Genomic DNA, 26099 nt, shown 5'->3' with positions numbered 1-26099 from the left:
ACAGTCACTTTGAAATCTATCATCTACTTGATAACGTACACGTGCTTGCCAATGAACGATAATGAAACGCACTCTGTGGTGTCCGCGGTCTCGACGCCGCGTGTTCCCTGTTCGACAATTTACTTAACCCATTATACCAGGACCAGAGCTTTTACAAATGCACCTGTGTTTTCACTCGGCATGAAATTCTGATTTCGAAACCGCTTGTTCACCGATTTTTCGAAATTCTTTTGTGAGGCATCGTCAAAATTTCTTTATTGGAATTTTGCACACGTATTTATGTGGGTATCCGAAGTACATAATTCAGTTTTGAAAAATAAAAATAATCAATATTACATGAGCTATATATTTTTGTATACATATGTATGTAGGATTTGAGAAACTGAGATTGACAGAATGATAAGAGATGACTGGATTAACGTAACCTTTAATAGTAAAGCAAGAGACGAACACAAACGAAACAAAACACAAACAAACGTCTCACAGGAATTATAGGTCTCAATCCAACCGTTTCCTTAAAAAACGACTTTAAAGATTCGCCAATTATTTTATTCCATATGTCTACAGGGTGTCTTAAACGGTATAAACGTGGAGGGGATGATTCTACACGGGATAATAAATGGAAGATATACAATAAATTTTTTCATTTGACGCCGTCGTTTCCGAGAAAATTGACTAACAATCCGTCAAGTTCGCGTGCCTAGCGTTCTTAGGAAGTAGGACGAGTCGGTCATGAACAGACGCGTCAGACGATTCCTATTCAGTAGCACGCGTATTCGCCGAATTTTCAAACTCAAAAGAAAGGAGGAGACAACTGAAAAGATTTATATGTAGAATATCCCCTTCTATAGAATCATCCCTTCCACGCTTATACCATCTTGGGACACCCTGTAGACATATGAAATAAAGTAGTTTACGAAACTTTAAAGTTGTTTTCTACGAGAACGGTTGACATGAGACGCATGGTTCATTTGAGACTTGTTCGTTGTTCTATAGTGGTCACGACGTATAATTTTGGAACACCCTGTACAATCTTATATTTTCATAGACATGCTCCAAGACATTAGTTTCTGCGATAATTGTTTTGGTAGGTAAGGAATATATGACTACATTAAACTCCGGTCATCCCGTTACATTCTTTTAAAAATTTTTGTGAGATACAGGAACATAAAGGTTAGCTGTTTTTACAATAGCTTGAAATTGTGTCTTCATATTTTATATGAATCATACGTAGACTACATTTGATGTAGATTAATTATTAACAGTGATGCTAAATCAATGCCACGAATAATTTCAAACGATCCACATATTGTCAACGAAAATAATAAAACCAGTAACATTTTGGATTCGACATACGTATTTGTCTCTATCGTTTGTTATGGTAATTATAGTGAAGATTAGGAATATTGAATATGTCGCCTTCAATTATTATTTATTAGATGCATATGCTATTTTGAACGCATAACGTACATCGCACAAATAGCTGTCAATAGTAATAGTATTTTGGGCGAACGGAGAGCGTCAAAAAATATTTGACACCTGTTTTCTAATAGCTGTCGGCTTTCGTGCTTGCGAAGTGAAATTGGCCTTTAAATTTAGGTGTGAAACATGTGTTTTATCAAATATTGTATCAGTGAATATAGAAAACCGTGTGACACATAAAAACTAGGTAGTTTTTCATAAAATTTATACTGATCTGAATGGAACTTTCAAATATTTATAGATGTTGCTGTAGTATAAATATAATTAAAGTATTTATACTCTTTTGAGCTTAATGTTTGTTGCATCACTTATTATATTATTTAAAGAAAATTAATTACTAGAAGCCACAACAATAAACATGCTTCTACCAATTTAGCTGTATCATTTACAGAAATAAATAAATATTAATTTCATGTAGTACTATGTGTATGTTAAATTATTATGCAAATATTAATTTATTGAAATTTCATTAACGAGAACAATAAACATAATTTTACTAATTTAGTTTAATCATTTACAAGCGTAATCAGTATAATAAAACAAAAATGAAAATGTTTAGCAACTTTTCGACTATACATATATTTAATAGGCAATAATAGGAGACATTTGAATATTTTCATTACTAATCTGTAGATCGTATGATGACACTATTTATTTTAAGTTTCAAGCATTAAATCTTTTAAAGTTTCACCTGTATTGAATCAACAATGCTTAAAGTATTAATAATGCAACATTTAATTTGGTCGAACCACTGTCAGGAATCCACACACAGACAGCCTTCCGTAAAGTATTTCTCAACTTTTTGGTATACGCTTAATATCTACTTATTCTGAATTAATTAACACAATTATTGGGTGAATTATGATCAATAATCCGTTATTGTGCATTCTTTCGAATCCGTTGAAACACATGGCAGTATCTTATCGAATTTCGATTTCGCTCTGCATAAAAATAAACTCTTTAGCTACTCTGCGGTTATCCGACGCACATGTTAGCAATTTCTCATTAAATCACTGAAATCTTTTTAATATCCTGCAGATTTCTAACGGTGGACTTTGCTGATTAACTTCCGTTTAACAAGTATAGTATCTCTCTTCGATACATCGATTCGTGCACAGCTCGAATAGATAGCTTTGTAAACGTGCAATAAAAATTTCAAATTCAGTAATGTTTGCCTTACCTTTCCAAATGAAGTACCAATGGATTGCTGAGATTCTTCCGATTAAAACGAGACCAAACACGACGTAGATCGTTGTATTTTTATAGACTTCAAAATAACAACCACACGCAAGTCCTAAATTTGTTAGTAAATTAAATTTTTAGAACTAGTCCGATTTAGGTCCTGTTTGGACTCGTTTTAATCAGAAAAATCTCAGCAATCCACTAGTACTACGTTTGAAAAGGTAACACAAAAAAATGACTGACATTGAAATTTTCTTTATTGCATAATTACCGTTTAGCCTCGCGTCAGCTTTTTGAAGTACGTCTGTCTCTTCTCCTCAAGTAGTTTTTTTTCTTGTCCACGGACGCTCGAAGTACTACGTGGTGGATGAATAGTGAAATTGTTATTAATATACGATTTTCTAAATTTGTTGTAGGGAGACGTTAATCTATACATTGGAAACGAGGAATAGGCAGACCATTGTGCTCATTCAAACGGAGAGGAGCGGCGATGGATCGTGCAAATGTAAGTGTAACAGCGTTTATAAATTTAAGCGTGCTAGCAGTAAACCTGGAACTTAGAGTAATTGCTCCAGTAGTCAGCCAAGTTATACGTTGTTATTATTAATACAGTGTTTTCGAAATTTGTGGTAGGGGGGCGTGAATCTATACATTGGTAACGAGGAATAGACAGACCATTGTGCTCATTCAAATGGGGAAGGGCGAGGATGGGCCATGCAAATTTAAGTGTAACACAGATTTTGTAAGTTTAAACGTGCACTATTGAACAGTTTCGGTATAAAATTCTCGTGAGACGAGGACGCGCATCGTCGCGCCGCCGTTTCGTTGAATTCTCGCACGAAATTTTTCGCTCTTTCCCCGCGCCGATGATGCTTAAGCTGGACATTGGCACATCGGACGACAATGAATTTTACGCATGGCGAAATCGTTCGTCCGCACTGTCAGATTCGGTACTTGATTCGGGATGGAAATGGATTCGATTGGAGGAAGTCAACTTTTTTTTTGCCTCCGCCTTTCGTCTCTGTCCAGGTTCTCTTTTTGCGACGAAGCGTAAAATACCGTCCTCCAGCCATTGACCAGCGTGCCCGTAAATTGGTTACCAGCTTCCCTGCTACGAGAATCCTGGATTTTCGATACTACCCGCAGACTCTGGCGGACAGGTAAACGGTGACTCATTGTCTTTCCGTTTTATCTATTTGCAGATTTCCGACACCTTACAGTTCACTGTCGAGAAGACTTTTAGAATTATATTACTCTCCAGCCGGATCATTTAAATGTGATAATTAAACTGCGGAACTTTATGCAAATTGGGATTCCTCCACAAGAATTTCGAGAAAGAAAAGTTAAGTGAAATTTTATTTCCTTCAGTATCGGTTCGGCGAATTGGCGATTTTATGTGGATAAAACTTGACTGAACTTTCTATTTTACTTTTATTCGGGATGAGAGTAATCAATATGACCAATTTATTAATAATAAGAGTAGGAACATTACAAGTCAATTTAAAGATAAAAATTTTTTAAATAGAACCACATATTTTTGTACTCCTACGATTGTAGCCGTTTACGAGACAATTTCAATGATATAGTCGTTCAAGGTCATTGAAGATCATAAACGTAAAAAGGGATGAAAAATATAAATTCACTGTGACTGCTTACGCGTAATGGAATATATTCTCAGCTTTATTAATGATATCAAACATAAGCATGTGAGATGTGGTTAATATGAATCGATTAATAATTACAAATCAATTTTGTTATTTGAATCACCATGAGGGATTGGTATAAAGTATGCCTCAACGTCTACATGCTGTTCTAAAAGCAAACAGTCTCTGGGCTAAAGACTAAGACCTAAATAAATACTTGGTGCAAGACCAAACACCACCCAGCTGTGATAATGAAAGACATAAAGAACGTAATGGACAATTAACACTTTGCTGCCGGGAGGGCTTAACTTAAGACCGTGCACTAGAAACGAGCTGTAATTATAACTTGTATAAAACTGAGGGCGGGGTTCGTTTCGGAAAAAAAGTTGAGAAATACATTTTTTGAGTTGCATTGATTCAGCAGAATATTATAGTTGGACTGCGAATCTTTATGCAAAATGAAAATTGCCTGTGTCGGTTACCAGAGATAGAAGATATGTATGTAAAGATTTATTTCTTCGACTAAAACAGTGTGTTGAAAATAATGTGACAATAGTCTTAAGTCCCTCTGATACTTTTACTCACCAATGTTTACTATTTACAAGAAAAACGTGTTCGTTACACTATTAGTAAGTTTTTTGAAAAACAAAGTTCGAGCGGTTGACGTAGTAGTATGTCGTTAAATAACAATTAACAAATTATATATATAACTAGGCTACAAACTCTTTTGTATTTGAACCTACTTATTTTTATCACAAATGCTTCAATCCGCAGTCTAGTTATAATTACTTAATTGTTATTTAAGGACACACTACTACGTCAACCGCTCGAACTTTTTGTTTCTCAAAAAGTGTACAATTACACAGTGTGACACGTTTTTCTTGCAAATAGTGAACATTGGAAAGAAAATAAAAGTGGAAAAAGTTGCACTATCTTTGCAAGCAATGTAATGATGTCTGTAATTTTTTTTATCTGCATTATTGTTTCAAAAATGAAGGCGACCTTCAATTTTTCAAATGGAATGCTGCGTATATTGTTATATCATATGAAAGGGTATGTCGAAACGAATTCATTCTATTATGTTAATTTTAATTCTATTTGATAATGAAGATAATAATGATGGATAATGTTGCCTAAATTGTTGCCAAATGTACAATATATTTGCAATCTATAGACATTAAATTCATTCACAACATCATTTCATTGAAACAATGATTGTTTTAATGAGAATTTCAATCGCTTTATGCAAGTGACTTCAATCATTTCATTACTCATTGTGTTAGGCGTACGCAAAAGTTTGTAGTTTTTCAATTTTCTGTTATTGAGACACAACATACGAGGTGTGGTTGTCAGTTAAAGAATTTCAACTCTTTCAATTATAGAGATCCATATCTTGTTAATATGTCAAAAATATTTTGAATGTGCATTTCTTATACTGTTTTTTGCAAACAATGTAATGCGGTGTCTGTGTAATTTTTTTATATGCATTATTTTCTCCGAAATGAAGGTAACATTAGACATATGAAGAACGTTAGGCGTGTGTTCTCAGTAAAGTATACTAGGTAATTTCTGGTTCGTTCTCTCCGCAAGTTAAGTATACCGGTTCGATTCCGCGGGACTTTTACGAGTTTCTCGGGTCGAGCTTGTTAAAGTTGTAAAACAAGATGGAAGCGTCGTATGACGCTTATCGTCGAGAGTGAAAAAAGAGAGAGAGGGGCACGGAAAGTGAATGGGGCCAGCAGCGGCAGCAGCAGCAGCAGCAGTGGCGTGAAAGGAAAAAGTTTTATTAACGGCATTGCGGCATCGGGAGAAAAGGTAATCGCGCGATCGACGTAATACGCGCTCGCCTACACTATATCGACATCGACATCGGCAACGGGGGCGCCGTTCGGCGTCGTCGGGGTCGGTGTCGGTGTCGGTGGCGGGCTTCTTTTGTGATCACGTCCGGGCCAGAGCCGCGTTTCATAAAACAGAAGTAGCGGCGTAAAGCCCCACGATCGGGCATTATATTTCCACCGATTAATTATCTTGTAGCAACACCGTGGAAACCCTGTCCATCGATCTTCGTGCGCGTTCGGCAGCGTTCGCCGGCGATCGGTCGGCGTCGCGCGTAACTTCGCGGGGCGCCGAAAGGGCGGTGGGGCTCGCGAAGTTTCGGCCGTGGCGCTTTCGTTCATTCGTCGTTCTGCGCTCGGTGCGCGCACACGCCGGGCTTTGTTGCGTACACCCACACGCTCGTTCCTCCGGTTTCGTCGCGTACGTCGTCGTGGGTTAACCTCGCCTCGATTAATCGATGTCGGGGAACCAATAATTCCGCCGTTAAATCGATTTCCCGTCGCCGGAAGTCGCCGTTCTCATTGTGTGACCGTTCCTCGTTGTGCGTCCTGTGGCCGTTCGAGCAAAACAATCCGAACGTGAAGTGTCAGTTTGAAATCTCGCGACAGTTCCGACGTATCCGTGTAACTCTGTGACAGCAGCTCTCTGCTCTTCTCCCGGATCTGCGACGAGAGAAATGTTCGCATCGATCGGTCGCCCGCAGTGATGTCGATCGAGATTTAACGCGCCGACGACAATGTGCATGGTAAAATCCCCATCAACCGGCGAACGGTTGTAACGTATAAATAACGGCTAACGTGTCTGTGCTGTTCACGAGGAACCGTTCCCATTGGGACTCGTGTGCTACGTCGATCTATCACCGGTCAACGTACCTTGAAGATCACGTGTCGAGTGCGCGAAATATATGCTTAGGGGATAGTCCGACTTAGATTCCAATGTGAGCCCTTTGTGTTCCGGGAGTGGTTCAGAGGGCCCACTCAACAGAGAAAAGAATCGTGGCAATTAAAGTTGATAACGCCGCGCGTAACAAGACCGACCAGCGGTTTTCAGTGATGCAGCTCGACGCATCGCGCGACGCGTACACCGCGACCGTCCGCTCCGAATACGACGCATGTAAATTCATTCCAATTAATTTCTGCCTGACCTTTTTAACACGAGGCGCCGGATTATACCCTTAAATTCGCACACTCGCCTGTTTAATTTCATCTCGCTATTTCCCCTCTTACTCCGAGACTAACTCCTCGCAAACGAGAATTCCCGTCGATTTCAAACATTTTTTTGACTTTCGGAATTGAGGGACACTTTTTTCTCAGAAGATCGCTCTTATATTTCCTGATAAATTATTTCATGAATTATTTTTATTCTTTTAGAGAAATCAGACTCGTCGGGTCTTCTTTCTTGATCTTATTCTAAGGTTTTCTAATACATTATTTCGTCTTTCGTTTGTGTCGATTGTTTTAACACTTTTCGATTTATTTATTACGAGACGCGAATGACTGATATTGGTATTTCGATTGTTGGTTAGTCATCCGGTTGTACATGTGTTAAATTATGAAATTATGAAATGAAGGTGTGCTACGCGAACCTTATTCGCCCACGCCATTTTTTTTTAAAATTTCAACCAAATCGTGTACAACTTGCCGACTCCAATTCCACCCCCGTGAACCGGCGACACGAGTCGAGGGAGGGAAATTCTGAGCGATAATGCGATGCGGATGAATATTCATACGGTCAAACGAAATATTTTAGACATTCAGTTTTTCGTCACGGTTACGCGCGCGGTCTTTGAATTCCTCGGGAAAGAAACCTCTTAATTTTCCGCGGAAAAATCCACAGAGCCCGAGGGGAGGGGGTGGCGCGCGAGGTCCGTGAGAAATTATTCTTTCTCACGAGAGGGAACGATTCTATTCTATTTACGAAGGAATATAGCGTGTCAGCGGGCAAATACCGAGCTTAGCGTTGTGGAAGCAATAAAGAAATGTCGTCTGGGGAGGGTTCGAGTTACGATAAATTTTAATATCGACCCGGTGGAAGGGGTTTGAGAAAAAACCGTACAGACGCGGCGATTTTGCGGTCACGGATCGCGAATGGTGTCCGGGCGATTGAATCTCGCGACGGGCCAATAATTTGCAATTAAACCGGCTAATCAACATTGTCGCGCGGCGTGCTGGCAATCCGCGCGAGCGTGAAAGAGATAACGGGTCCGATAAAATCCTTCCCGATCGCGGTCGCCATCCCCTATTCAATGTCAACCGATGATTCAATCAAACAGATATTTTTGCATTTCTAATCGAACTGTCGCGACGGGTTCAAGGTGCTTCGATATGCTTTATTGGATTGATATATGCGACAACGCATCGTTCGGCGGACTTCTCGTTTTTGTGTCGTGTACAGATACAATATCCGTCTATAAATCTCTTCACTACGCTCTGCAGGCATACAAATTTCTCCGACGAATTACTCTGTAAATCGAAATCATTCTATAACCGAATGATGACACTGTTTCGGGGAAATTAATAATTTATCCCGGAAGATTATTTTCCGAGTAATAAACTTTGATTCCTCGTGAACTTTTTTTTTTAATTGGATCAACCTGACAAGGTTGTCAACCTCGAGTGTCAGTAGCAACTACAGATTTATATATGAGTGGTCGTTTCTCAGATTTGATTAATTAATTTCCTCGTGAATTTCTTTGCAATTTTGTGAATTTATTAAATTATATGAAAGGAACTTTATTTTTTCGATTTAATATTTCGAAGAATTCGGAAAATTGTATACGGTGGAAAACTTTTTGTGTTCTACAGTTTCATAACAAAATTATAATATTACAATTATAATTAAATTAATTTTAAACATTACAAATAAAATGTAGCTTTCTGGGCGTATCTGATGTCCAACATAGAAAGTGTATTTCAGTTAAATATTTTAGCTTCTGGATGAATTACTCATTTTGTGGATCACGATCTTGTGCTTTACACGAAGACAGTTAAATTAATTGTGGACCATTAATGAAATTGCATTGTTACATTTTTTTCAATGTTATAAAATACAGATGTTGGCTTAAAACATTTTTTCAAATTCACAATTTCATGTGTTATTGCAGAAGAAGTTATTGCACTAATTTCCATATGTGAAAACGTGAAGTTTGATTAAATCTTTTGTTTTTATAGTGCGAATTGTACATGTTACAGTAAATGAATATCGGCGTAGGGAAATGAACTGAATTGGTTTGATTGGCCACTCTTTGTTAAGGGTTATAAGAACTAATTATTTTTGTCAATGAATTCGTTAATGAGACCGCAGAGTGTTCCAATAATTCGTACCGCAAGGGGCTATTAAATATTATTAAGCTATTGCACTCGAACGATACATCGTAGGTGCCACAATTTTACATCTGAATTTAACACATTACTAGGGATCTAGATCTAGAAAACGTGATTTACACTTTCGATATCGTCGGTTCACTTGATGACACATGGTCAAAATTTTTTCTTAAATACAACATTTTTATCAAATACAAGAAAAAATTCAATAATACAAGTGCATTACGTGATATGACTTAAATCAAACAAAACAGGGAGAATCTTAAAATTAATTTATCTTTCATTACTAGACAGCGGATTATATTTATGATAAAAATGAGTAGGTGTAATTTAGAACAGTGAAAATATTAGAAGAATTTAAAAATACTGTTACATTATTTTCAACCTATTAAACATATCAAAGAAACTAAATTTCTATTTGACTTCAGTTTGTTGCAATTCAGGAAGAACATTTTTATTTTGTTTAAAGATCTCTTCAATACACATTGGGTTTGTAAATTACAAAAATCAGGTTTCAAAGGTTTCTTCATTATTTTATACGTAAAAAATTAAACAGTTTTTATATTACTTCCGGTGCACTAATGTTCCTTCGAAAACGCAGTCTCGTAGCAGAATCCCGCATATGAATAATCGCCGCATTTATTCGCGTTTAATGACATTCCAACTTGTCCGAAGCCGCTTCTGAATAAACGTTTCCCGCAGAACCAGTGTAACGCGACGACGCCGGTGTGCACGGATAATGCAAACTAAATAAACATCCCTTTTAATCAAGCAGTGTGTCAGTGTTATATCGTTTAACGAAGTGTGAAGCGCTAAATTTGTGAAGGGCCTAGGAAACCGTTGACGAATTCGTTCCTGTGTAACTGGATTATGACGAAGTATACTTGTGTCGTGGAAGATTAATGCTGGGAACACTTATACCTACGAATTCCACTAATCAACGGACCGTTTCTAGTTCATGTGCCTCGGTGACCTCGACGAATGGAATATCCAGCGTCCGAGAATCTGTAAGTATTGTTTTGCTTCAATAAGCATTTTTACTGTTCTCATTTCGCCGTAGAGGAACCTTCGATGTTCGAAGGAACCTTGAATGCTTCGGTTTTAATAACTGTGTACAAATTAATGCTTAGATATTACATGGTAGCCCACACAAAATCATTTGTCCATTTTGACATGTAACAGCACTATTGTTTTCAAAAAATTCACATTTATTCTTTTATAAACGAATTCGAACTTTTAAATAATCTAGTGCCGTTTGTGGTCAACCCTGTAATAACCGTATTAAAAATGGGGTATGTGTGTATGTATATTTGCTTATGCGATATGACTTACCCTAATATACGCCTTTCTTCCAGACGTTCATTCAATTATGAAAAGCAATATCTAATATTTAGTTGGTTGAGAAACATGTCTTTTATAGATGAAGGGTAAATTCATTTTCAATGGCGCTAAATTCATTTTCTGAATGAGATTTCGAAATCTAATTCTTAATTACATCAGTTTTACTTGGGATTTACAACTTCAGAAGTTCCTCATTCTTTATTTTCTCACGGAGAAACATAAAAGACGTATTTCTTTCAGTTAGTTGATCAAATATTAGAGAATAAAAAGAAGTTTCAGGGGTGTGTCCATTCGCCGTTCGGCGAGGGAGCTAGGGTGAAAACTATTTTATGAGAAACGCGCGGCGAGCAGGTGCGTTATTGCGACGAAGACATTCGTAGAAAGTAATCCGCGGCAGGAGGCTTGCAACTGTTTTAATGATCAGTCGTATGTCTCTTTGAATTATCCCATTGACTTTTGTGACATTGCCATTCTCGGTTGCCACGGCTCGGCGCTTGGAGACGGCGTTCGTCACCCCTTTTTGGCCATCACTGAAACACTTGTGCTCTTCTCAAACTCTCGTACAAGACGTATTACCAACTTCAAAAGTCATCTGTCCTATGTTAAAAGGTTCAACGATTTTTTTTTCAGTCTACGGAAATTTAATATCAAACTTTTATTCGTTTTACGTCACTGCGAAACTAAATTCGTGTCCACACGTGTGTTTTAATTTAATCGATTTTGCGAACAACTAGAACTGGTGTATAGCCAGCCATGATTTTTAAATCAATTCTCTGGCAAGTCTTGAAATAAATTAATGAATTAAACCACACAATTCAAGGTCAAATAAGAATTTAATTTTACTCTTTATTTCGATCACATAATTTGTATCAATTTCTCGTTTTTTTCAATAAGTTAATATAGAACGTGCATTTTTTTTAAATTATCGATACACATTAACCCTTTACACTACTGCTTATTTTGTAGTTATGGTAATTAAAAAATTTTCCACTTTGTTCGATGATCTTTTGTCATCTTTCTGACATCTTTCTGAGTTATGCCAAGAGCAGATAGTGAAAACATTATATTTGTTGCAATGAGCTACTACATAACGTTTAAAGATGGTAAAAATTGCAGATTTTCACGATTTTCGGCCTACACATATAACAGCAGTAATTTTAAGAATTCTTACATCTTTCAATGTCTGTCGTTTTTGACTGCATCAACCGATTTCAATAAAAATTTCACAATGCATATGATTGACACAGGTCTACAAGGCCCGCATAGAAAGTTGTGAAATGCAACTGTTAATATTTTTTCTAAAATTCCGATCAATTGCAATTTTTGAAAAAATTTCTTTTCATATGCTGTAGTAAACTTAATTGCTCTAGCTTCCCAAAATAGTTCAAATCGTATAGTACAATATTAAAAAAGTTAAAAATAAAGTATTTTTTAGAGCATCCGCGCGGAAAATTAATTCCTTTCACTGTATGTATGATCGCATCGATTTAATTCGGGGGTCTGTCGTACGTGTTGTCCATCTGTTGGGGTTGAAGTTGTCAGAGCGCGGTGATTGTAAATAATCGGCCGGTACGGAGCTGATCCGTGCGTGTTTCTTGTCTACTATAACAACCTTTTCAGGTATATCGCCAGCGGTTGGGCGCAACCCGCCCGGAGGGTTCTAGTATTTAATAAATCAAACATTAATGTATATTATTGAAAAAAATGTTCACGTTCGATGAACGTGAAGCGTTTTATATAAATTGCATTTTAACTTGCTGTTTCAAAGTGGCTCTCGTGTTTAAAATATTAGTACTTCAATATTTACATAGAAATAAACTTCATTAACATTGCAAAACAGTTTTCATTGGATATCCGTGCAGTTTGCATGTCATGAATATGAAAGCGATTCTTAAAATATTGGAAAAAATATAGCAAATCGTAAATATTTCATATATTTTATTTAAATTACGGTCAGGAATTTCGAGTATGTTCCCACCTTTATACAAAAACGAATATTTCGTGATTGATTTCGTATACGAGTCACTGCATCATGCATGCAACGCTTCCGGCGTGCGTTTATTATGAAACTTGCATTGAGCATTCGCATTGCATTAAATCTGATTAAACGATTAACGCGCTGAGTTGCATGCAGCGAAAAGTTAAATGTTTAAACCATGTACACTTCGCAGTGTAATTAAAAACAACTTGTCCTATTTTTTTCTGGACCCTTACAGTTTGCACGGTTTTCAATTCCCCATCTCTTAAAAGCTGCTCATTGTTTAAATATCGGAACGCTACGGGTAGTGTTTTTGCCAATGTTTGTCGGCATATGCAGAAACCTAATCGAACAAACTTCAACCAATTAAACCTCGCGTTACTGGACGATAAGGTAAACTTGTGGGGGTTTTATGTACCTCGTCTTGGACTTCATTGACCTCGAAATGGGTTGTCAAGGCCACCATTCGAAACAATGTTACCTTTGAAGTTTTACAGTATCCTTCTGTTTTGTATGATCGCAAAAAAACGTAGGAATTAGCGGAAAAAGCGGTAAAACTGATGCGAACATAAAACCGCGCGTGATATTTCTGCACGTCCCGATTGATATATGCACCGCGGCGATAGGAAAATAAAAAAAAACAGTGCGCACCGGCTCGGTTGTCCCGCATTTTTATAAATACGAGAAAGTTTCGGTCGCAGGTTGCGCGTTTCGGGTTTATCGAGCTCTGTCGAAATACGGTTTTGAATGCGTCCGATCCTGCGATTTGTATTTTCGGCGGGGCTTTGACACGATTTTCATTAAAACCGAACCGGTAAAATATTCATGACCCCCCACCCGAGACGTATAAAATCCATTATATTTGAAACGTCCATTATATTCTTCGTCGTCGCTGTCGTCGTGGAAACAGGCTTCCTGTTCTTCTCTCATTCTCCGCGAGATTCGAACCGCGCTGGCTGCTTATCTGCTGCCGCCTCGTTTCTCGGTTTACCAGTGCCCCTTTAACAGCGAGAGTTCTTTGGAACCGGGTTAATGTGACCTTAATTAGTTGCATTTCATAAGTGGGAACTTTAAATGCGAAGATTCTGAATTTAAAAAAAGGAATGGTTAAACACGTAGCCCGGATAATTATGCAGACCTAAATTTTCTGCTTAAAATCCAACGGACTTGCAGTTTTTTGCCCCGGGGATAATCATCGCGGAATTGTGGGTAGCGCGAACGCGAGGTATGAATAGACACGTGTGCCTTCTTTGACGGAAATCGCGTCCGACCCGTTGAATTAAATATTGAACTCAACGATTTATTAAATATGAATTTTATCCTTTTCATCGACTGGATAACTATGTCCGCGTTTCGTCGCTGTAACTACGCTTCAATTAATGTGAAGAACCCCTTTACTGACCTCATAAGAACGCACTCGGTAATCAGCTTCATTTATCGAAATAGATGAACATTTTTAGTAGATATAAAAGTGAAAAATTCTGTGAAAAATTTACGATACTCTGATGTTATGTTATGTTTTCTTTTGAATTACAGTTGGAGTACTTACAGTGAGTGTACTGTTTCGAATTTTGTTCAAATTTGAATATGTTGCAGTCTTTAGTGAACGAATCTCAAAAGATTTTTCTATATCTTAAAAATTGTTGATTTTACAGATGTGTAAAAAAGAAGTGTCACCCTTTTTTCATTAAATTGTAAGACTAGTAGAATGAGTTTTTTCTAGATTCCTTTAAGTTTTCCAATCTTTCAAAACGCAGCTACTCATTTTCCTCAGAAATGCATAAGAAAAATGCGTCCACCAATTTCTTTAAAACCTAAACAAAATTCTATTTTGTTGCTGTCAATATTTTGCCAATATGTAGCGATAGAATAGCTAGAAGTTTTCTTCTTCTTGTAGGAAATTGTAGGAAATTGTGTGAACAACGAAGAAGAATTCTAATCACTGTAACCATAAAATGAATGAAAGTGCAAGGAGTGAAGCCAGTGGCTCTATCAATTCTATCAGCCCCTGCATCTCCAATGTTAATATTAAGTGTGCAAATAAGTTCTTTCCCCTCTTTTTCTTCAAATTCAAGATTTTATTACATTTTATATACGTACTCCTAATCTTTCTGCCAATGCTTCTTGCATCTAGGTCGGATTTTCGTTAAGCAATTCCTCTGACTAACCGTCATCAAACATCCTCGGTGCACCTGATCGATTGACGTCTTCCAAATAAAAATTTGCGGCTTTAAATCTTTGGTACCACTTTTTGCATGTTCCTTAAGACACAGCGTTCTCTCCAAGTGCCGCACAAACCATTTCAGTAACTTCAACCGCTGATTTCCTAAGCTGGAATGCAAAGAGTAAGCAGTGACGCAAATGATGCTTCTCGCACGCCATATTGCTTGAAATTGTTGCACAGGAGTGGAAACTCTTCGAGCGCCCATCATGATCCTTCATAAAACTAAAAAAAAACGCTATTTCAGATGGCACCAAAATCGGGAAGTAATTCGAATTCGGTCAGAACTTATGATCGTAGAAAAAAAGGGAAAGGAATTTATTTGCACTCCTAATACAAAACTTGCACTAGGACCGAGCGATGAAGAATAAACGTGGAGATGTGCGTTGAAATTCGCGCGGACGCAAGCAGGAATATACGGAATTTCGAAGCGTGATTCAGGCAAGGTGTAGGAAGTCAAGCGTGGTAGCCGAAGTCTAGAATGTGCCAAGCCTATTTCGAAAGAGTTACTGGCGACGCTAATGTCAGTAATACCAACCCTACAACCATCGCGGTATTTCGACCCCAAAGCTGCTGCACCCGCGTACTGGAATCTGTCCAATGGATATACATACATACATACGTACATACCTTACGCTAGTCACTCCCCCTCTCCCGCAAACTGGCTAGATTGTTAAATAGGCTGGGATTTACGCGATATCCGATCGTACAATAATTGTTAGAGATACACGGGCTTAAGCTAAGTTTACGACAGGACCGTGACTACTTTGCCACTTCTGGGATTAAGATTTCAACTCGCGTCTTGCTGTTTGACAGTTTCGTTTCGTTTATTGTATTCTTTTATCGATATTTACGAGGGAGTAGCGCCGGATAGATAGATCAAACTTTTGGAGGTTGTTATACAGAGTATGTATCTTGTTTGAATCGACCACTTTTTGAACCAGAATTGCTAACTCCACCACGTTTCCACCACGTTTCCGCCACGATCCGGTCATGTGACGCGTTTCGTCTCTGTCGTGCATGTGTCACATGCAAGATCAGCGACTATGTCATGTATAATGTTGCCCAAGTGTTGCTACATGTGTATTTGCAATTTATAGACACCAAATTCGTTCACAACAACATTTCATTGAAGCATTGATTGTTTTAATGAGACATCACTCGTCAAAAGTTTGTATTGGGTTGGAACGAAAGATCGTAGCATTTATAAATTAAAATTGAAAGCTAAAATTCAGATATTTATTCATAGAGATTTATTCAATAACATATTTTCCATTCTGTTCTATCACTCTGCCATTTTCGAGGTAACTTCTCGTGTTATTGAATAAACATATGAATAAATACCTTAATTTTATCTTCGATTCTTGATTTGAAAACGCTACGAACTTTCTATCCAACCCAATATTTTTTTAATTTTCTGTTATTGATACGTGACATACGAGGTACGTTGCCAGTTATAGAATTTCAACTCTTTCAGTTATAGAGATCCATATCTTGATAATGTGTTTGGAGTCATAAGTGATACATAAGCATATCTTCATTACAAACAAGTACAGTGTGAATGGTACCATTACAGGTAGTGGATGAGCCGGATGAATTGCACCTTCGATTTGTAATTAGTAGTTCAATTTGCTGGGGTGATTATTGAAGATCTGATGTTTGACGTTTGTCGTAAGCTGTGAGGATATTTGCTCTTAGGCATACGTTTGAGGTATTACAGTAATAGGTATACAGTAACAAGCGATAGTTAGAGTAGTTGCGTGTTCTGGCGAGCTGAACGTAGGCACAAGGAGGCCGTAAACGTTTGACAAAACGTTGGTCGATATGGATAATATGGATCACTTTCATTGCTTACATAGATTATTTTACAAATTTTTATTCTTAACCTATTGCAATGTAATATCAAGTTGGACTTGTGATCTCTGACATCATAATTGTTATAAGACAAAATTTAAAACTTATGTTATAAAATATACATTTAAGCAACAAATTTTGCTTATGAATAACTATAATCATTTTGGCTACCAGTAACCATTAAACATGACTTGAATTTTAGTTCGGTTACCGATAATTAATCATTATTCACGAGGACATTTTTTAGTTACTGCATAAAAAATCATTCAAAACAAAATCGGGAAATCTCTAAAGTTCAGACACAATGTTATTTATTCTAATCTCAACAATTTAGTTATAACTAAATTATAATAAATTATAATAAAAAAAACCGAATAAATTATTGTGTTGTAACATTAATTTGTACGATTGCAAATATAAATTTATTCTAATCTCAACAATCTAGTTATTCTTACAATCGTACAAATTAATGTCAAAACCCAATAATTTATTTTGTTTTTACGACGTATTTTTCAGAACGTTATGTTCGTTCGTCAGAAAATGTATCCACCGTATTCACAGCCTAAGCCGGATAGTGTCCGTCCATGTATTGACATGAGAGTTTCAAATCCTAACTGAGAAGGGGATAGTTTCCGAGTTCTTTCGTGCCTCAATAGCAATAGATGTACCATAAACCCGCGTGAACTCGTAACAAGACTACGAGGATCCTTTACGGCTTGCGGTTCTCTTTTCAGCAGGTATTCTGGTGCAGCCGGTTGGACAATTTTAAATGTGTTCTTCGTAAAAGTCCATGTTTTGAATTGTGTGCAATGGATATTTCGAGACCTTCGATATTTGATCCATTCGAAAATATAAAACTATCTAAGTAATAAGTTTAAGTTGGGGTTTACACTTAAAACAACCTTAGCGATAAACAAATAAATGACCTACTTAAATTCATCAAGGAAACCTAACTCTAAATCTTATTTATATACGAAAACGAAAACACTTTTATTTCGCGAAGAAGATATTTCCGTTTACTATTGAAACGAGTCTAAAACACACAGACGAGAGAAATCAGTAATAAGGATTATCATTACGTCATCCGATGTTAGATTCTTCGAAGACATCGATCCGCAGAATAATATCGCGCTGGATGCGACATTTATTCCGACTTTTACAAGAAAAAAACTCGATCCATCATTGTGAAAACTCTGAACGAATGAGTGCAGGAACGATTACGGAAGAAGAAGACGAAAAAGAAGATGATGAACCTCTTGAACAGATCGAAGAAAGTCAATGAGGATATCGACGCCCGAGAATTGTCAGAGCTAGTCAATCATCCAGGCCAAGAAAGGTGTATTCAAGAATAACACAGGAACTAATGATGCTGATACTACCATTTCAGAAGTAATGTGATCACCAAGAATTATATTTGGATTTCTAGACTGAAAGATATTATGAAACGTGCTATTGATCCCTTGTCTTATAATACCAAGTTAGGCTCGTGATACAAATTCCCAATATAGTCTACTAAATACAGTGTGTCCAAAAAAACTGCATACAGACTTTAACAACCGATAACTTTGAATTATTTAATTATTTAACCAAGTAATCAACTTTCAGGTTTAAAGTATGTATACATTTTCGGTGGCCGCCCTGTATGTGTATACGTTACTGTTAAATTCTATTTCACTGTTATTTATGTACGGGGTGTCCCATCCCATTTTGCCATTTTGATTTTTTCGCTATTATTACACAAAATTTCAGAACACATTTGAGTGGTATGTCGAGTGGGGCGCTTTCCGGTCAAGTTCGTGATGGAATGATGTATTTTTTAATACACCAATGAATGCAGCTCGATATTTTAACCTTTTGCACTACTTTGCCGAGTGTGACTCTACATCAGAGAAAGAGAAATGTAAATAAAACGGGTTCTTATGTTTTTGGTTCTTCCTTTATTTATTTAATTGTCTTATTTTTTAGTTTAAACAAATATAAATTCCACAAATATAAATTACAACAATGTTTCAGAGCTCTATTTAATATAATTAGTAAACAAAATTGTTTAAAATAAGTAGCAGTCACAAGTAGCAAACAAATTTCAAACAAAACACTTCAAATAGTAGGGGTTGTTGGCAACAAAATTGAAAAATAATTCGGAATGCAAAGGATTAATGGTGTATTAGAAAATGCAGCATTCTGTTTAACACTAGGTTTCTAATATTCTTAATTTGCAATTATTAAGATTATAAAGATGTTTCCCTGAGGAATTATTTACCAAATTTATTACTTTGGGTATGTATTATTGGAAAAATGGCCAAAAATTTGAATAGATAAATGCTTGTTATGTTTATAAAATAATGTGAAATAGGTATTTCTAGAGCTCCGTAAACCTAGTGTTAAAAAAAACGAAGTTGACCTTCTCATGACCTTCACGCGTATAAAACCTATATTTCAAGTCAAAATAGCTACATTACATTTAGAATATCTTACGTTCGATGGAAATTAACTGTCCCGGAATAAAACGTGGAAACAGATTGAAAAATACGAGGTGAGGCTCGTAAGACGACGACATGAGAACGGGGCATTAATTATGAAGAAGTATTGTATTTGCATCCGCTGCAAGACATGAGACAATTAGAACCTTCTCGCCGGTGCAGTAAATGAAGATATACAGGTACATAGATGGATGTTGTCTCTGCCTACATGCAAGGAAAATTGTATGACGAAGTTTACACAGAGTAACCTGAGATGCTCGTTCAAGAATGTATTGAAGATAGGGTTAGCAAACTATAGAGACCTCAATATAGTCTGAAGCAGTCAGGTCGTGATTGGTAGCAAGCATTTAATAATTTCATCGCTAATAACGGTGGCGAACGCGCAGAAACTGATCAATATAATTAACATATTTATCGATTAAAGATTACGAACATGCCACTCTTGTTCTAATTATAATAGATTACGTATCTCGGTGCAGAGTTCCGTTTTCATAGACTATTATACAAGAAATAGAACGAAACAAAAAACTTCTTTTATCTGGTTTTGATGTTGGCGTGCTTTATATCTGGTTTTGATACTGAGGCGGTTTTAATGATTTGATGTGGTGAAAATCAATTGAAATGTTAACGGTTTTGATTAATACACACGTTTGTGGAATAAAAAGAGTTTATTCACACATGTACACATGTTTTCTTACATAAAATAGATTATTTTCACACGTTTTTGAAACAAAGAGGCGAAGCTCTCGGACATTTTGTAGTCGTCAACTTATTTACTAATTCAAATTGAACATATAAGAGAGCAACAATGTTTTCGTATTTATTATCAAGAAAATAAAACTAACATAATGCAGAAATATGCGACGATATACGAACATTTACGATTTGAATTTGTTGAACTTCATAGCATAAAAGTGAAGCTAATACATGATATTCGAGGAATCATGATTTGAGGAGAAAAACCAACTGTCTTTTTACTAAAATGTCTGAATAAATAAGCGCCCTGGGAAAGAATAGACACTGGGAGATTAAAAGTGATTCAGATGTCACATCGTGAGCTCGCGGGTCATTTATACAGCACACGTAACCCATCCAGGCATAATATTTGCAGTGGGCTTACCGAGTCGATTTTTTGCTGATCCAGGAGAAATCCCTAGGCGATTGACGAAAAGAGTATTAGGATATTTGAAAAGTGCATCCCACTACGGATATACGAGGAATCAGGAGAATTTAATTGTACTTTTCAGTGCATTTTGTAGCTGCGTGAAATTAGGTAAAAGATTTTAAATTGGAAATCACTTGTCCCTACGATGGAGATGAATATCATATATTATGGAAATGAATATGAGTATCATATCAAGGTCATGCTATTAATATGTCCAAATGCGTTTTAACCCCTTGCCCAACAATATCGTGACAGACTCGTGATGAAGATTCTGAACAGAGAGTCAAATAAATATGTGTGCTATTAATCTCCTTTGAAACGAGATGAAATTAGGCATACAATAGATATAAACTTTCTCCTTTCTTAGAAAATTACGAACTACAATAAAAGTTCTAATCACTGAAACCGTAAAATAAATCGTAGGGCAAGGGGTTGATGTCAACTAGAATATGCAAGGGAAAAATATGACAAGTAGACTTGCGGATAATAAAAACTGCTGAAATAAATAAAAATCGTATTAAATTCTGTGAAATTTCATATTCTAGCATTTTTTGAAAATTTTTAGAAGCCATGAACGCATAAAGATCTACAGTCTATTGATAAGTAGACTAATAATTTGCAAGCATGTATCGCAATTTTTATAATGTAATATCCGGTACAATGAAAAAATGTAATTTTTCAAGAACTAGATTTCCATTCGATTTATCAGTTACGCCGAATCTAATAACACAAATGCATCAGAAGGTGTAGGCATATTTCCATGTCATGCTCCTTTGAGTTTTGAGACAATTTCTTCGTGGCGTAAAATATTCGCGCGAGATATGGGCAAAGAAGTGGTACCTTGGAAACGCAGCCAGTATTCATTTTCACGTTCCATTTCCTGATACTCACTTCGCAAGATGCTTTCAAGGACCATTCGAAGTTTCTGAACATTCCTCTTCTCGTCACACTTCCTCCCTGAAAATAATCGAATCCAATAGTTCTATGACACTAGCTCGGTGGAAGTCTAAAAATACATTGGTTTCCAATATGAATTTACATAAATCATTTACTGCGTAACGTGTGTCTGCTTCAAACATACCTGCGTCAATGCATAAATATTTTAAACATATATTCGTTATCAGTAGACTGCGGATCTTTGTGCAAAATACAGATTTTTCAAATCAATTGTACGAAAAAGAAAAATGTGTGTTCTCCTTTTAATGACTTCAATAAGTTAAACGTAGTGTGATAATATTTTTATATCAATAATCTATAAAAATGTATTTTAATCTCTACATTTATAGCAAAATTGAGTAAGTGAAATTCAAAATTGTTGAAAAATTAAAGATACCGATGTTTGATTTCTCCTCTATCAAAATCATTAAAGGAAGAAATTACATTCACATTACAGTAGGGAATAACAATTCTACATTGCAGTAGGAAATAACGAGTAGTATCAAATAATGATACTGAAACATTGTTTCCGATATTCAGCAAAACAATAATTTTACTGCTCTGCGGATCGAATAACAATTATGAAAACCGATTTCGTAGATCTCCAGTGGAACAAGCATATAATATCGCAGACCGTGAATACCTTGTTTCCCATGGTTGTATTGCAACCGTGCAGAGAGTATGTAGCAATAGCTGTTTCGTGGCTTTAAGTCGAACAAGAGGGGACGAATACAGCTTGATTTAATTTCACCGGTGTCCCTTGTGTATCTCGTTCTGAGCAGGACCGTACGAAAGGGTCCTGAAATTCTCGAGTGTCACCAGGCCAATTTTCAGAAGGGTTCGCCGAGTGGACGACAAACATGCGCTTTTGAATTTCCCTTGTCGTTCTATTCTGCGAAGAATGGTGTCAGTAAGCATCTCGAGCAAGTGCTTTGCTGTTCAGATTTGAGCTTTTCGAATATAGCACAGCTCACTGACAACGAGCCTCGAGTTGTTTATCTGTCCCCCCAAAGCCCCCCCTGCACAATTTGCACGATCCCACTCGTGATTTCTGATACCGCATTGTTTTCATCATGGACTTCGATCAGCTTCCCGTTCAATGGCCTGTAACAGAAATCAGTGGCTAATTCGATAGATTCGTCGCGAACATAATTCTACGAGTACACTATACACCGTTGACACCAACTGGCAACAAGATATTAATTATATACGCTGTGTTCCACAAACTCTCTCTCCCTCTGAAACATCTTCGTTATATTAAACAATACCGGGAAATGTTCCCAGTAAAGACGTAGGATTTGAAGCAATTAATAATATAGTAATTCTTTGACAAGTGAACGCCTAAGTAGAATTATTCTTTTATGGTCGATTCTGATAGAATCATAAATTCTGAATAAAAAGAGACTAAAGTACATTTGTCCTTTTACGATTCCCACAACCAGTTTACTGATTCCCCCACTACCAACGTTCCGGTTCCCCCACTACCCGCGTACCGGTTTTCCCACTATCAACTATTTCATATTGCCCCTATCGTGCTTTGCCTCGCGTGATTGCAAGGATCCCAATCTCCCGAACCCCCTCCTACAGTCCACCGGAGTTTGGCCGGGAGGACTCAGGAGTAAAGAGGGGATTACTATCATTACTTCAGACGTTCACTTATCAATAAAAACTGCTATTCCTATATTATTAATTGCTATATCTCTATATCTATCTCTTATAATAAAATCGTGTCCGTCTCTCAGTCTGTCTGTATGTTTGTGACGGCATCAATTGAGAACGGCTAAACGTAGAAAGCTGGGATTCAAACCCCATTAGCATTAGACGCGGCGTTTGTTCGGGGAGGTTTTAGAGCAAACCGCATTCGAAAAAGTCCATTCGTTCAAAAGTTGTGACGTCATTAGTGAGCATATGTAATAAAATCGTGTTAGTCTGTATGTTTGTGACGGCATCAATTAAGAACGGCTAAACGTAGAAAGCTGGGGTTTGATCCATTAGACGCGGCGTTTGTTCGGGAAGGTTTTTAACATTAGTAATTATATTTAATCGTTAAATAGCGGTTATGTTTAATTTTCAGTACACAATTAAATACATAAAACAAAACCTAGTGGTTAAATAACTAAATATAACAATAATGAGGCGCTTTGAATTTTAATGTGAGACCGTAGGAAAATAACAAAGTGAATATTATTAAAATCATAATTTAAGTGGACTATGACTTATAATTTGTTTCTCTTCCATTCGGTAGAAATGATTAAATTAACCACTGCAATTTGTACGCGACTGCGATCTTATATTTAATTAAAATTTCAAACCCTGATAATTGAAATCATATGGTTAACATTATGGTAAACAAATCGAGCGTTTACGAGCATTTACGAGAAATAATCAGATATTCTTCAAATTAAGTAAATTATGTTTATTCGTTCATTCATTTATTAATTATTCAATTATTTTATTCGTTCAATCTAAATGTGTTGCTATGTTGGCTTAAAATAACTGATTCAAGTAGAGGAGCACAAGTGAACATATTTGTTACTTCTTCATTTTATTTATTCAAACTCATTTGCATTTGAGATTGTGTTTGTGCTCTCGAGCAGAGAGGTGCACAAATTCTGGGAAGGCACACTGTATTTTTTCTTTCTTTTTTTAATTGTCTATTCTTTAAAAATTGTTTAATCTTCCGAATAAATGAAAATCTAGTGGAAACAATTCCGGCGAATGGGGAACGTGAAGGGGAACCTGGTAATTGAATCCGTGCAGTATTTGTGCAAAACAAGGTTCAACATTATCAGGTAATAGGATCACAGCCTTACCGTTCACTAAAGCTACTCGCATTTTTGTCCAAGTTTTTGTGTAGTATTTGTAATCACAGTATTATTACAAGGTCTAAATACAATAATTATACAATAAAATTTATTATGCAATAAATCCGATATATAATAGTAAGACCCTACAACTAAATGTAACAGTAATGAGGAGCTGCGAATTTTAATGTCAAATTAGAAGATAATAACAAAGCATCGAATCAATATCATTAAAATCATAATATAATTGGTCCACTTTTCCATTTGTATATCGTATTATGTCTATGACGCCTGATTTATTTCTCGTCGATTCAAAATTATTAAATTGACCACTGCAATGCGTCTTTACAGCAACCCAACCTTCATGTATTTAATTAAAATTGAATACTGCGATAATTAAAATCACGCTGCCAATCTTCTGGGTTGTAGTACTCCGATATTGATTTGACGAAAAAAACGACCCAATGGGAAAATTCCATATATCATTTTATTGCATGCGGAACAATATGTGAACTGACAAAAGAATTTTTCAATTTTCGTTTTGCTGAACGTCTGAACTCAAGCGATGAGGAAGTATATTGATCAATAGCATTGCGGCTGTAGTCTGAACCCAAACTGAATTAAAATTTTCGATTATTTATAATATGGCGGAATTTTGAAGTCAAATTACTGATTTTTTTATATCTCTCCGCCGGCAGATTGAAATATAATCACGGCATGCATTTGTGTGTAATTAGAATAGAATGGTGGTGAATTTCTCGAAAAGTTTCCAATCGCACTGGGTCGCAAGTACGACATGCACACATACACACTATTACACACTGGCTCGCAGACACGTGAAGAGAGAACGGCGGTCGTGGGTGGTAATGTTCGTGGATGCGTTTGAGAACAACGGGGTACGGGAATGGGTGCTGGAATATCGGGTTGACATGGGAGAAAGGATTTTAATATAAAATGCCAAGCGTTCCAAGTCAGTCGGTTCCAAAGCTTCGGTGGAGTCTTGACAGGCGAAAACGCTTTCGCGTTCGTCGGATCAAGTTTCTTTTCCTGGTGTCGTGTGTCTTCCGCTCCTCGCCACCCTTTTATCGCTTCACTCGAACTCGATCTCCGCTGTAATTAACGGATTACTAACCGAGTCCTCGCGTTTCAACAACACGCGAAAATGTTCGCGCCTCTTTTAACCCTCCCCTCCCCCCTCCGTTACGCGAGGTCGTTGCCCTAAAATTCCTCGCTGGGTCGCATGGTGTTTGACAAAGGACGTTCAGCAATTGACATGTGCCAATATTCATGCAACAGTGCACAGTCGTTTATTAAACCGATCCGAAAAATTTTGTCATATCTAGCATGATTCTTCACAAAAGCGAGCCACCTCTGACGATTTTTTAATATGTCGTCAACGTGTGTCGTCGTCGTTGGCCCGAGTAGTGTTCTGAGGTTCGGTGTTATCCAAATAAAAAATAGTTGAACAATTAATAACTTATATGTAGATAATTTAACCTTTAAGGGGGGGATCTATACCCTCGGATTGTAACTAGAAAGAAACTAGAATCTTACTAGATTTTATTACCGCGCCTCGACTTTTTGTCCTTATTTGAGCAGATTTTGGGCTGGGTGAGGACTCATTCTATAGAGGAAGGTTAAATACAGCGCGCTCTGCTATTGATTTAACGAGATTATGTTTATATCTAATAATGTGAGTGCCCAAAGTAGGTATGAGTTGCCAAACTTTTTTCTGCACAGAGGTTGATAACATTGATAAATACCCCAAAATCTGAGGGTATAGTTCCCCCATAACTACCCGCGCTGTGTGGTGTAAAAAGTACACCAATACAATAATATATATGTACTGTTCAG

General features: G+C 36.8%; 1 protein-coding gene across 8 annotated transcripts in view; it reads left to right on the top strand.

Moving 5' to 3' along the window:
• The first annotated feature begins 6473 nt into the window (after positions 1-6473).
• LOC143208911 (potassium channel subfamily K member 6) overlaps positions 6474-26099 on the top strand; it is a 482405-nt gene continuing 462779 nt past the window's right edge. For 5 of the 8 annotated variants that reach the window (XM_076423921.1, XM_076423913.1, XM_076423904.1 and 2 more), the window contains exon 1: positions 6474-10473. The gene's annotated coding sequence lies outside the window, so the exon portion shown is untranslated. The remainder of the gene's footprint in view (positions 10474-26099) is intronic. The other 3 variants (XM_076423865.1, XM_076423874.1, XM_076423856.1) reach the window with 3 other exon arrangements.

This window comes from Lasioglossum baleicum, chromosome 1 (assembly GCF_051020765.1).
Source record: "Lasioglossum baleicum chromosome 1, iyLasBale1, whole genome shotgun sequence".
In the NCBI taxonomy this organism is placed as follows: Eukaryota; Metazoa; Arthropoda; class Insecta; order Hymenoptera; family Halictidae; genus Lasioglossum; species Lasioglossum baleicum.
Note: the sequence above shows the minus strand (reverse complement) of the source record. Positions and strands in the feature narration are given on the sequence as shown.